The sequence below is a fragment of the Alexandromys fortis genome, unplaced genomic scaffold, assembly GCF_014885135.2.
Source record: "Alexandromys fortis isolate MF-2015 unplaced genomic scaffold, M_Fortis_MF-2015_v1.1 scaffold_52, whole genome shotgun sequence".
Taxonomy (NCBI): Eukaryota; Metazoa; Chordata; class Mammalia; order Rodentia; family Cricetidae; genus Alexandromys; species Alexandromys fortis.
In genome coordinates this window covers 3,803,668-3,815,277 of record NW_026067929.1, presented here as the reverse complement: position 1 = coordinate 3,815,277, position 11,610 = coordinate 3,803,668, and the positions used below count along the sequence as shown (strand labels likewise).

Below are 11,610 nucleotides of genomic sequence, written 5' to 3'. Positions count from 1 at the left end.
ATCACATTTCTAAATATCTAGGCTTGAGCGGGCTATATCTGATTCATGCTTATTAAAGACTAAATATTAATTTTAGCTCTCCTTATCAGTGCACCATGCAAAATAAATTATTTGCTCATTCACCCTTCCTTGGATATATAACCTGGTAGTAAAACTAACAATGTTTTTTGAAAATTAATTGTGAGTAATAGAGACATTTTCTCTTTTTAGAACTGCTATATAAAATATAACAACTATCATATTAATGAGGTATGCTGTGGTGTCTATCACATTTCATGAAGTGCTTACTCAGGTTAAACATAGCCATTTATTATATCTAATTTTTTATGTTTATGCATTTACTTATTTAGCGTGTGTGTGTGTGCATTTGTGTGGATGTGCAACAAGCCACAGAACACTCACAGAGGTCAGAGGACAACTCACAGGAGGTATTTCTCTTCTTTTACTATGTAGATCCTGGAAATTATTACCAAAAAAAAAAATGTTGACTGCCACTCTCTAGTAAAGAGAACAAGACAGTTAGTTCTGAAGCCAATTCAAGTGGCCATCACAGATTTAGGTTGCCCCAAGTTCCATGTTCCATCGTGGAAGGAGCTTCATGAAAATTTTATAATGTTATAGAAAAAAAGAAAGTCATACATCAATGCAAGTTTAAAATACATGGATGGTTAGAGCAGAGAGGCACTTAGAGCAAGAAGGGGACCTTTTCTATAGACCCCAGATGCTATCTGATGACAGCCTTAGCTTTGGGTTTTGTAGAAGCTAGTGTTCTACTAAGCTAATAGATTTCAAAGGGTCTTTTTTATCTGTCAGGAACAAGAATCTAGTTCTGACACAGAGGTGGCCAAGGAAGAGCTGTTGCAGAGGGCTATAGTTAGCCCAAGATAAGGTAATTAGCCTCTGAACCCACAGTGTTCCAACCTCTCCACAGTACTCAGATTCTGATCAGCCCATCAGTCTCCACAGACACTGCTTCTTTTCAGGAATGTTCATTCACAGAATCAAACTCAGGTCTTCAGGCTCAGCAGCAAGCCCATCACCAAACCATCTCATCTGCCCTTGTATATTGTTTCCGTAGGCTAAAGATAAAAATCATTTCATCTTATAATCATTCTACAGTGCAATCACATTTTCCTGTCCAACTGTAACTTAGTGGGAAGTTTAGTACGTATGGTAAAAATATTTGGGAGAATAACCACTGAAACTGTGTTTGTTTGTATGTGTGTTTTTGAAACAGGGTCTCACTGTGTAACAGTCCTGGCTTCCTGGACCTTACTTTGTCCAGACCTTACCAGGCTGGATTCAAACTCACAGAGATGATCTGCTGCCGCCACCTTCTGAGCTCTGGGATTCAAGGCGAATGCCACCACATTCAGCACCGCTGAGACTTATGTGTATGCTTCAATTTAATATTCTTTCCTCCAAATTCATTTTGAATTTTTCTTCCAAATTATCACGTGAGACCCTCCTTAAAGCTTTCTACTTACACATCTCACCTATCAGTTCAAAATGCTAACAACTGGGAGGTGAAAGGGCCACTGAGATTTAAACCCAAGGCCCTCTCCTTACTAACAAGCATGTGCTATGCTATTCTGAGAGACGGCTGCACTTCCAGACTTGCTGCCAATGAACCTACGCTGCTGTGCTCCTCCACTCATTTCATTTTGATCTGAACAGCTACTATGATTTTGACAAGAGCCATTGGTTAATAAAATGAAAATATAGATTCTATGTTCATCGCTGTACCCCTGCTTCTATTCTTTTCAATCGTCACGTAGCTGGGTCTATGGAGATTTCTGTTCTGTCACCGCAAAATGAATAAAAACTGAATGAAGATGGAGAGGTAGAGGCAGCCTAGAACATCTCCTAGAAGGAATGTTTAAATACACAGAAGAATCATAGAAAGACCAACACGGAGCCTGAGTAAACGGTGGCTGTAAAGATCAACACACAGGAGTCAGAGGAGAAAACACATTAAGATGTTGTTTGTGTAATGGTAGCTGATCACACAGCCAGGAATTATTCTAGGTACATCTGCTAATCGGAGCATTTTAAAAGTTTTATTTTTATTTTAGGTTACTTTTAATTAGCATACAGAGTAATAGATTTCATTATGAAATTTCATGCATAATTGGCTTTTGAGAGCCTAATTTTAAATGTCAACTAAGGAAAGCAAAAGACTAAATAAATGGCGCATCACTTGAGTTCTGCTAATAGATCCAGCCTTCCTAAAGTGAAATATTTACTGTACTTCAGCAGGCTCCAGAAACACTTGAGAGAATTAGACAATGTGCCAAATTTATATGATGGTGTAAAACGACTTATATTTATAAACAAATGCTGAGACAGGCAAGACTTATTCTGTCACTTAAATATATGTTAGAAGTCAAAGACCAGCATCCTTCAAGATGGGAGGAGTGGGACAAGGTAAGAGTGTATAACCAGACTCGGAGAAGGTTCTAGCCCAAGAGGGAACTTGTCTCCCAGTAAGAGACTTCATACTGTTTTAACAACTTATCAGACAATCCTACAGGGTGAGACAGAAGTCCAGACAATGATGGGTCTGTGGCAGGGTCAGGACCACACCTTGACTAAACAACTCGGATGTGTATATCCTCAATTATGTATTTAAACCGTAATCTCACTTCAGGGTCAGAAAGAGACGAGAGAAGGTCTTTAGATTTCTGTGTCCGTCTTCCCGATATGGTTGTATTATATAAATTTCTTTTTAGCCAGACATGGTGGTGTATGCCTTTAATCCCAGCACTTGGGAGGCAAAGGCAGGCAGATCTCTGAGTCTGAGGCCATCCTGGTCTACAGAGGGAGTTCTAGGACAGTCAGGGCTACACAGAAAACACCATCTCAAATAATAAATAAACAAATAGATAAATAAATAAATCTGTTTTTATCAGTTTTCCTTTAGTAATTTGGCCATTTAATTTTTTTATTTCTTAGATTTATTCATTTTATTTTATGTGTGTTTTGTCTGCATGATATCTGAATAACACATTAATGTGTGGTACCTGTAGAGGTCAGAGGAAGACATTGGATTCCCTTAAATTAGAGTTAGAGATGGTTGGGAACCACTTTGTAGGTGCTAGGAATAGAAACCAGGTCTTCTACAAGAGCAACAAGGATTTTAACAACTGAACCTGATTTGGCCTTATAATTGATTATTGAGGATGGCTGACTGAGCCTGGCTTAGGGCACAGACTGTGATTCCCAGGCTTGGTATCCAGCCTAGACTACAAACCACTGTTCTCTAGGAACTAGACCCTAAAAATATCTGTATCTCAGCTTGGAAAAAGCTCACTATACAGACAAAATAAAATTAGGTCAAAATCTCCATCTCAACTTGCAGAGCAATCTACAGGTGGATTCTGCTGCATGAGTTTAACTATGAAACACTTGTGCAAACCTGTAGGATATCTTTAAAAACTCCCCGCCCTGAAGTCATAAATAGCCTGCAAATCTCAGAGCATACCAACAGCTGGTTATGAAAGGAGCATTCTGGTAAATTCCTCCAGAATAACCTTTGGGGGACCAGAGAGGCCACAAGGTCATGAGATGAACCACAAGGTCATGAGGTGAAGCACAAGGTCATGAGGTGAGCCACAGGTCATGAGGTGAACTACAAGTCATGAGGTGAACTACAAGAGCAAATTTGGTTAAGGGGGATTTGCCTGACAAATCGTGATGAAAACTTTCACTACAGCACAGAAAGCTGGGCAGAGAAGTGAAGTTAGCTCTGGATACACAAGGGAAAAGCCTCACAAAGCAAGCTTTTGAGGGGAGGGTGAAGTTCTTCGGAAAGGAAACTGCTGATGTGCCCAGCTGAAGACACTACAGAGTTCACAGGCTCCAACACATTTCCAAACACAAGGAAGTTTAAATCACTACCAGCCCCGGGGGCGAAGTAAACTCACTCCTAGCTGCTGTCAACAGATGAAACATTTGGACCTGATGGAATCATGCCGGCCACAGAAGCCTCCTTCCGTCAGATTATGGCTTCGGGTTTATAGAGGAAAGATGAATTCAGAGGATATCCAAATAAACTCGGAGAGGTCAATCCTGTGTCTGAAGCTTCTAAGGAAGGCACCATGGAGGCCCTACTGAGATGTAGGTATGAGAATGAAGATGCCATCGCCCAGATCCCTCTCAGACATGCAGAGAGGAGAGTCAGTTTGCAGTTCAGACAGGGACAGAGGGCTTCCGGAAATCTCTAGGCACCTCAGAAGAACAAGAGTGTTGGAAGATAGAAGCTGAGCATGAGAGGGCCTCACTGCCTGCAGGAAGTGGTTTCAGGGGACAGTACCTTCATCCCTCTGACCTGACATCATTGAGTCAGTGCCTGAGGCAGAGGCCAGGGTTGAGGCAGCATAGACAAGCAGCCGCTGACACAGGTTGACTGATGCGTAGGTGGAACATGGTATGCCCCTGTCTCTTCCACAGAGAGGCCTTTGAAGGCCTCTGCTCTGCTGTGCCCCTCCAAGCTCAGCTCCTAGCTAGAGACTAGATTGTAAACACCTGCGGCTGCGCTGGGCCAATTTTCTACCAACTCTCAAACTTCTGTATGCGTGAGAATCGCAAAGCCCTTACAAAATGCAGTGTCCAGTGAAGTCACTGAAGGAAGCTTCTGAAATGGTTCCTTCTGTAAGTTTCAGCATGGAGTCAAGCCGCTTCCACAGTCAACAGTAAACATTGTGCATCTAAACTTAGAAAAAAAAAATAAGTCATTGGAAGTCTGAAGCATGCCAGTAAAACAACTGTGCAAGAAAATGAAGCCTCACATCACGATGCTAAACCGTCCTCCACGTGGAGTGCATGCTTCCTGGAAAACATGATAATCCACTCTCCTCAGAGGATATCAAACCATCCAATCACATCCAGATGTGACTTTTGACTTCAGCTTGAACAGTGAGGTAAGGAGGGACTCTGCTCCCGCTACCACGCTCACCTCCAGGAGCCCCAACATCAGTCTGTTGATGGGGAAGCCCACAAATAGCTCAAAATCCCGACTCTGCTTACAGAACACATGATCTCACAAAGCCAGGAAGCTTCAAACATGAAAGCCAAACAATGTCTTAATTCCCCAAGGTATGTGCACATCTCTTCATTGAACTATCCTGAGTTGCTGTCAAGAACAAAATTAGCTAAAATTGTGGGTATTTTTCTTTCTACTTAGCTCGGAATTCGAAGCATATGCTCACCACCTCCACACGTGACCGGTTCAGCATGAGCTGTTTTCTTCACTTTATTCTGAGAATATCTGTCAAAACAACATTTCAAAGTTGACCTGCCAAAAACTCAGACATGCACCAGCTATTTTACTAATTGTGTTTCTTCACAAACTACCAAATGAGCTCACTTAACTGAAGCATGGCCATGCATCTTAATGCCACACTAATGAGACCTTTAGGAAGAAGGCACTGAAGGCGTCGCTGAACTTCTGAAGGCAATCGCTGAACTTCTGAAGGCAACAGGAAGGGAATACCCGAGGCACCAAGCCCCAGAGTTTGTATCCGAAAGGAGGGCTTCTAATGGGTTTGGAACAGTTCGTCACTAGCGCTCTGTCTTTAATGGGGCCCCGGCTAGCATCAGGTATAATTGCTTTCTAATGACACTCTCTATTGGCCTGCGGAAATGCGGATGACATAAAACTCAGTCTTGAGTCAGCCAGCAGGTGTTGGGTACTGAATGTGTTGCCAGGTGTGTCCCTGCAGGGGTGAGAAGTCACACAGGGGTGTGAGGTCAGGAGCAATGAAAGCTATCAGAAAACTCAGAGGCCATTTAGAGGCATTAGGAAGACAGATGGCCAACGTCTGGTTTGAAGTTGATGTGCTTGGTTTAAAGTAGGTCAAAGAAAGTGACACTCGGAAGACCATGTTGGTAAACAGTACATCCCCTGCCCATGAGCCAAGGAGACAAAAAGTTGAACTATCGTAAAGCAGTGTTGTGAGGAGGGAAGACGGTACAGGTTCCTCCATCTTGTATTCCTGCTGAGGCCATTCCAGGTTTAAGTAGAATCTGATCTTGATAGAGAGTCCCATGGAAAATCACCCAACTCTGTTCTAGGAACCAAGATCAGAATGTGGTAGCTAAGTTAGCTTCTGTTAAAACTGCTGGCTTTTGTGAAGCCTGTGCAGTTGCTGAGTGAGATGCTTGCCTCTGTGAAGCCTACTACACTTGCTGAGTGAGATGCTGGAATGTGGTTTCTGACATTAAAAACCCTGGGCTCCAGATTCGCAAGGCTACGTCTGGGTTCCTGAACACTTACTTGAATATACTCCCAGCCACCCGGAATAAAGACTTTCAGTTGTCTAGGATTTGTGTCTGAGTGCTTGCCTCTACTAAACTCCACACAACAGTGTATGTGTGTGTGTGTGTGTGTGGTGTGTGTGTTTGTGTACCTGCTATCTCCCCTGCCACATACACCTATCTGTAATTTCCCTAGCACCTACATAGACCCTCAATTGTGTTTTTACATCATAATTATACCTATAAATTGAGTCTTAGACAAAAATAGTATTCTTTATCGAGGTTATGAATTAAAATCAGGGGTAGTGATTAAAAGAAAGCAAGCAAGTGTCAGACAATTAAGAAAGGTACCCTGAGCCTGGATCAGCTCCCAGCGTGGAGAACCAGCTTTCTTGGAGCTGTTCATTGAGAAAGTCTGAAAATGTATCTGTATTCTTACACCATAGCCATGTGCCTGACCAGGAATGCTTGCTTTCTCTAGGTCTTCTCCAGCTGCAGATACGGGTTAGATTCCTCATCTTAGCACAAACGTAGACATTGCTGGTTTCACTCACAGCTAAGGGCAATACTTCAACACATGAGCATTGGAGCAACATGTAAGGTTCCGCACATGATGCCTTACTGCCTTTGCTCATGAGGTGCGCCTTCCTGGGCACCTGCCGTGGGCACACAGGGCATCACATAGGGCGCTGATGACAGTGTGGAAGCATCCTCATGCCACCACATCCACTGACGCCTACAGCAGGCCTCTTCCGCACAACTCCCCCCGAAGCTACATTTGAGTGATAATCACAATGATACTCAACCTATGGGTTGTGATCCCCAGGGCCACATATCACATGTCTATGTTGTGATTCATAACAGTAGAAAAATTACAGTTATAAAGTAGCAACGAAGTAATTTTATGGTTGGGGATCACCACAGCATGAGATACTGAACTAAAGGGTCATAGCATTAGGAAGGTTGAGAACCACTGGATTACACAGATAAAACCCAGCAGTTTTTAGTAGGCTCAGGACTTGCTTCCCATTGGCTCTGCATTTGGCACTGGCACACTAATGTTGATAGCAGTCATGCTGATCTTCACGGCTTTCTCTGCATGTGTCTTGGCTCAGAACTAAACTTGCTGCAGTATAGTTAACAGGAAAGGGATATTTAGTTGAAGTGTGTAATACCAATGCAGAACTAAGCTAAACAGGAAAGGGACTGTGGACAGCTGACCTAAGGCTCGGCTCATCACGTGGGTCATTGGCCAGACAGTGAAGTGTCCACACTGCAAAGAATTTGAACAAAGACTGAGTTAGCTCATCCCTTAAGTGCTGAGATTATACACAGAGAGAAACAATTCAGTCCCGGGGATTAGAGACTCTGTCTTCTGACTGAAACCATTTCAGATCAGAATGTCCTCATTCTCTAGGAATTAAGCAATAGTCTATAAGATCAATGTAAAGATCAAAATGATAAGTATGGAATTTGCCAGGGTGGTGGTATGATTGCCTAAAGAAATCTCTGCCTAGAAATCACAGGATTATGTAGAAATAGAATGAGTTAAAATTTTACTTAAGTGTGCTGTTTTCTGCCCATTTCTTAAAGCCCCTTCCTTTTATCGTACCAAGATAAACACTAGCAAGAAATTACATTACAGAAAGATTACCACAGCTCTCTGACTAAACGTCAAACTTGTCTGCAAAGGAAGGAATCCTTTTATTGTTACCTCAAATGCTTTAATCTCTCTGAAAAAAACATCTACCTTCAAATGCTTTTTTCCTGCAGTTTCTGTTCTTGGAAGCACATCTAACTGTGAAGGAAAATCCTTTTGGTTGGAGTGGGACTCAGAGACTACCCTCTGGTGGCTACACTGTTACTTGAACTATAAAAGCTGTAAGAAACTGAGTGGGGGTGGGGCGGGGGACAGTTTCAGGGAGGGAGCATGGGTAGAGTGGTGGTGAGGGGGTGGTATGCCTTTTGGGGCATTAGTCTAAACATGTACAAAGAAGGTCCCCTATCTTTCTGAGTGCATGGCTGACTTTTTGCTAGTTGTAATACCTACAACAAAGCAACCAGCCCAAATTAGAAAGACCATGGTGACCTCATGAAGTGAGTCTCCAGGGGAAAAATTAAATGGATTTCATTATTCTGATCAAATTAACAGATCAGACTGAGAGAGATTAGTGACACAGAAAACAGGAAATGTTTTTTTCTCAAAACTAAAAGACATTTAAGGGTACAGGAACCTCCCCCTGGAAATACACATACTCAGAATGTAAGACTCATAATTCAAACATTTTGCAAACCAAAACATGACAGACTTTTATCAGTTATTACATACTAAACAATGTTAACACCTTCCTATTTTCAGGGTTATGTGAAAACCTACTACTGTAGAATCATCTTAGGTGTGTGTGTATATATATATACATTAAAATACATACATAAATACAATATATGTTTACATGTGAAAGAAATCTAAATACAATCACTAAATAACAGGGCACCTGATATCCCAACTAGATTATCTTTCATCATCAAGTGAAATCCACAGCTCCAGGAATTAGGTTCATCTAGCTTAGTCATTGGCCAAAGGGGCCCATGGTCCCCCTCAAAGAACTCAAGTTACCCCCAAGACTGTCCATTGCTGTCCGCATACTGATGGTGAGGCTCCATGACTGAAGAAAACGTTGATATCTCATTGAACACTGAAAAGTTGAGTGGAGCTGGTGCCTCACTAGATTCTTCACACCTACTTACTAGAAGGTACCCTGCCTGCGACCAGAAAGGAAAGACACCAACCCAGCTGCAAACCCTGTGCTCCACAACAGTGACTTGCCTGCATTCTATGTTGGCACAATAATGGCACCAACATTGTGGGAGCAATCAGCCAAAATCTGCTTGGATTAGGGCCCACCCCACAAGATGAAACCCAAGACTGGCACTGCTCCTGTGGCCAAGAACCTGAGACTAGATAAACCATGGGCCTAGGGAAAAATCAAATACTATTGCTCGGCTAATGGGACATAGCATGAAATGACCCCAATAACATTCTGCCGTATCCATAGTTCAGTACCACACTCAGCCGTCATCTGAGAGGCTTCCTCTTGCAGCAGATAGGAACTAATGCAGAGACTTGTCATGACAATGTTCAGAGAGTGAGAAGCTTTGGAGCAGCCAGTCCTACACGGGATGTCTTTATTAGTGTTCCCCTCCCCTGCCACCAAGGTTCAGGGAGATACGCAGAAGAAAAGGCATAAAAGGCGGAAGATCCAGAGAGAATGAATGGCAGCAAGAAGCTGTCTTCCAGACACAACAGGACTGGGGAATGGATGAACTCACGGGGCTGTGGCAGAGAGGAAAATGCCTGCATAGTCTAAGTCAGACGGGGTTCAGGCGCTGAGAGGGAGACTAGACACAAGCTCTGTCCCTCTCCAGCTGACATCCGTTTGCAAAGGAAAACTAGTTATTTGCAATGGAGCCTTGTTGGGTTACTAACCACACTTAAGGGGAGACTTATGCCCAGAAGTAGACAGTCAACACAAAATGAACTTAAAGATATTTTCGTAGACTTTTTTTCCCCTCACATACCTGATTTTGGACTTCTTTTTTTTTTTTTTGTCTTACTTGTCTTTACTGACTTTGTGTTTCTATAGATTTATGTGTGTGCCTGTATGTCTGTGTCTATGTCAGTGTGTATACATATGTTTCTTGTGCTTTCTCTTTGTTGATTTTTTTTTAAATTCTGATTTGTTTGCTTTTCTTGTTGAAGAGAGAGAGAGAGACTAAGAGAAGTCATGGAGGTGGTGGTTGAGGGCAATGAGGACCTAGAAGGAGTAAAAGAAAGGGTACACTGTGATCGGAATACATTGTATGAAAAAAATTTTCAGTTAAAAATTGTTAATGCCCTCAAATGAGGTTCATGATATCAGAAATGAAGAAAAATCAGTGAAAACTTTTCCATCTACATAATGAGTGTGGGTACTGTTCTTCTTCAGATGTTAGTAATAAAGTCAGATAGAGTGTGTGTATTTGTGTGTGTGCTTCTTTGCTTTTAATATCTTTATTTTGATATTTTGTTTTAACCTATTGCACCTGCTTGATGTGTCTCAGACTCTGCCTGCTGCCATCTGCTGTGCCAAAGATTTTTCCAGTTTTTTTAATTCTTTAATTGGCAGATAAACTGATCAAGGTCTAGACCTGTAGGTGATAAAGTCAGTATTCAACATATAAAAAACTTGGAAAACGTGTTGATGATATTAAGCAACATTTAAATGTTAGAGTTCTTTTATTGTACTTTCCGTTTGTGATACAAAATGTTTTATTTCAATGTTTTCATAATCACCCTGTTACCGGATCTTCCTGCTCTACATGAAGGTTTGTTCCTACCCGTAAAGAGTCTTCCTGATGTGTTCCTACCCCCAAAGAGTCTTCCTTTTACATTATGCCAATAAACATGGAAAATCATCCAATATCCTGATCCATCTGCAAAATGAAAATCATACTGAGATGCCACCTCACCCCAACCAGAATGAATTTCAAGAGGAAAGTGAGATAAATGCACAGTGACAGACACCGAACTGTGGCATAAACAAATGCTGGGCAGTTAGGAAACTCATGTTCAAACTCGAATTCTTACTGGGTTTGAGATACTGTATATGGGAGATAGAATGGGCAATCTTTAATTTGGGGAATATTTAACTACTCAATCAGGAGAACGAAAATTAAATAAATCATCAGAGATTTACGTCTGAAGGAAGGGAAAGGGAGGAGTACGTGGAAGCGGGCTGGGAAGAATGGTCATGCGCTGAGCTCATCTTTCCGCTGCGGATGACACAGCTTGGCAAAATCAGGGCCATTAGAGGCCGCCTCAACTTCCCCAGATTTTCTTGAAGGGAGGGGTGCAAATCAGACAACCCAAATGTGCTGTGCATCTTACTCAAGCGTGAGAAGGATAACACAGGTCATGCGGACAGCTCCCTGGATGGAACTAGAGAACTGTGCTGGGTGCAATGAAAGCCTGTCACCAAAGACTATGTACTGGAAGACACCATTGTTCTAACGTTCTTTATAGAAAAAATTAGAAACAGAAAACAAGCCTGAAGTGGAGTGGAGTCAGGAGTGAACGAGGCTGTACATGGGTTACCTTGCCATTAACACCCCCCACTATAGTATTATTCTATGACACTTACAATAGCGTTGCTTTATCAAGTCACCTATGCTAAAAATAAGTGTACCAGAAAACCACATTTTGGCATCTTGGCAAAACATAGAGATGAAAATGAAGTTCACTCTTAGAACAATGTGTAGAGAGAAGTTCCCCTCCTCCAATACATGTTTTATGCCTTTGTCTTCAAGGTTTTA

The 11,610-nt window shown here is 42.0% G+C and overlaps 1 long non-coding RNA gene across 1 annotated transcript; it reads left to right on the top strand.

The window, feature by feature from the left end:
- Positions 1-829: 829 nt before the first annotated feature.
- LOC126503288 (uncharacterized) lies at positions 830-1,745 on the top strand. Its single transcript, XR_007592237.1, has 2 exons — positions 830-889; positions 1,238-1,745. It is a non-coding gene; the product is annotated as an uncharacterized lncRNA (long non-coding RNA).
- Positions 1,746-11,610: the final 9,865 nt, after the last annotated feature.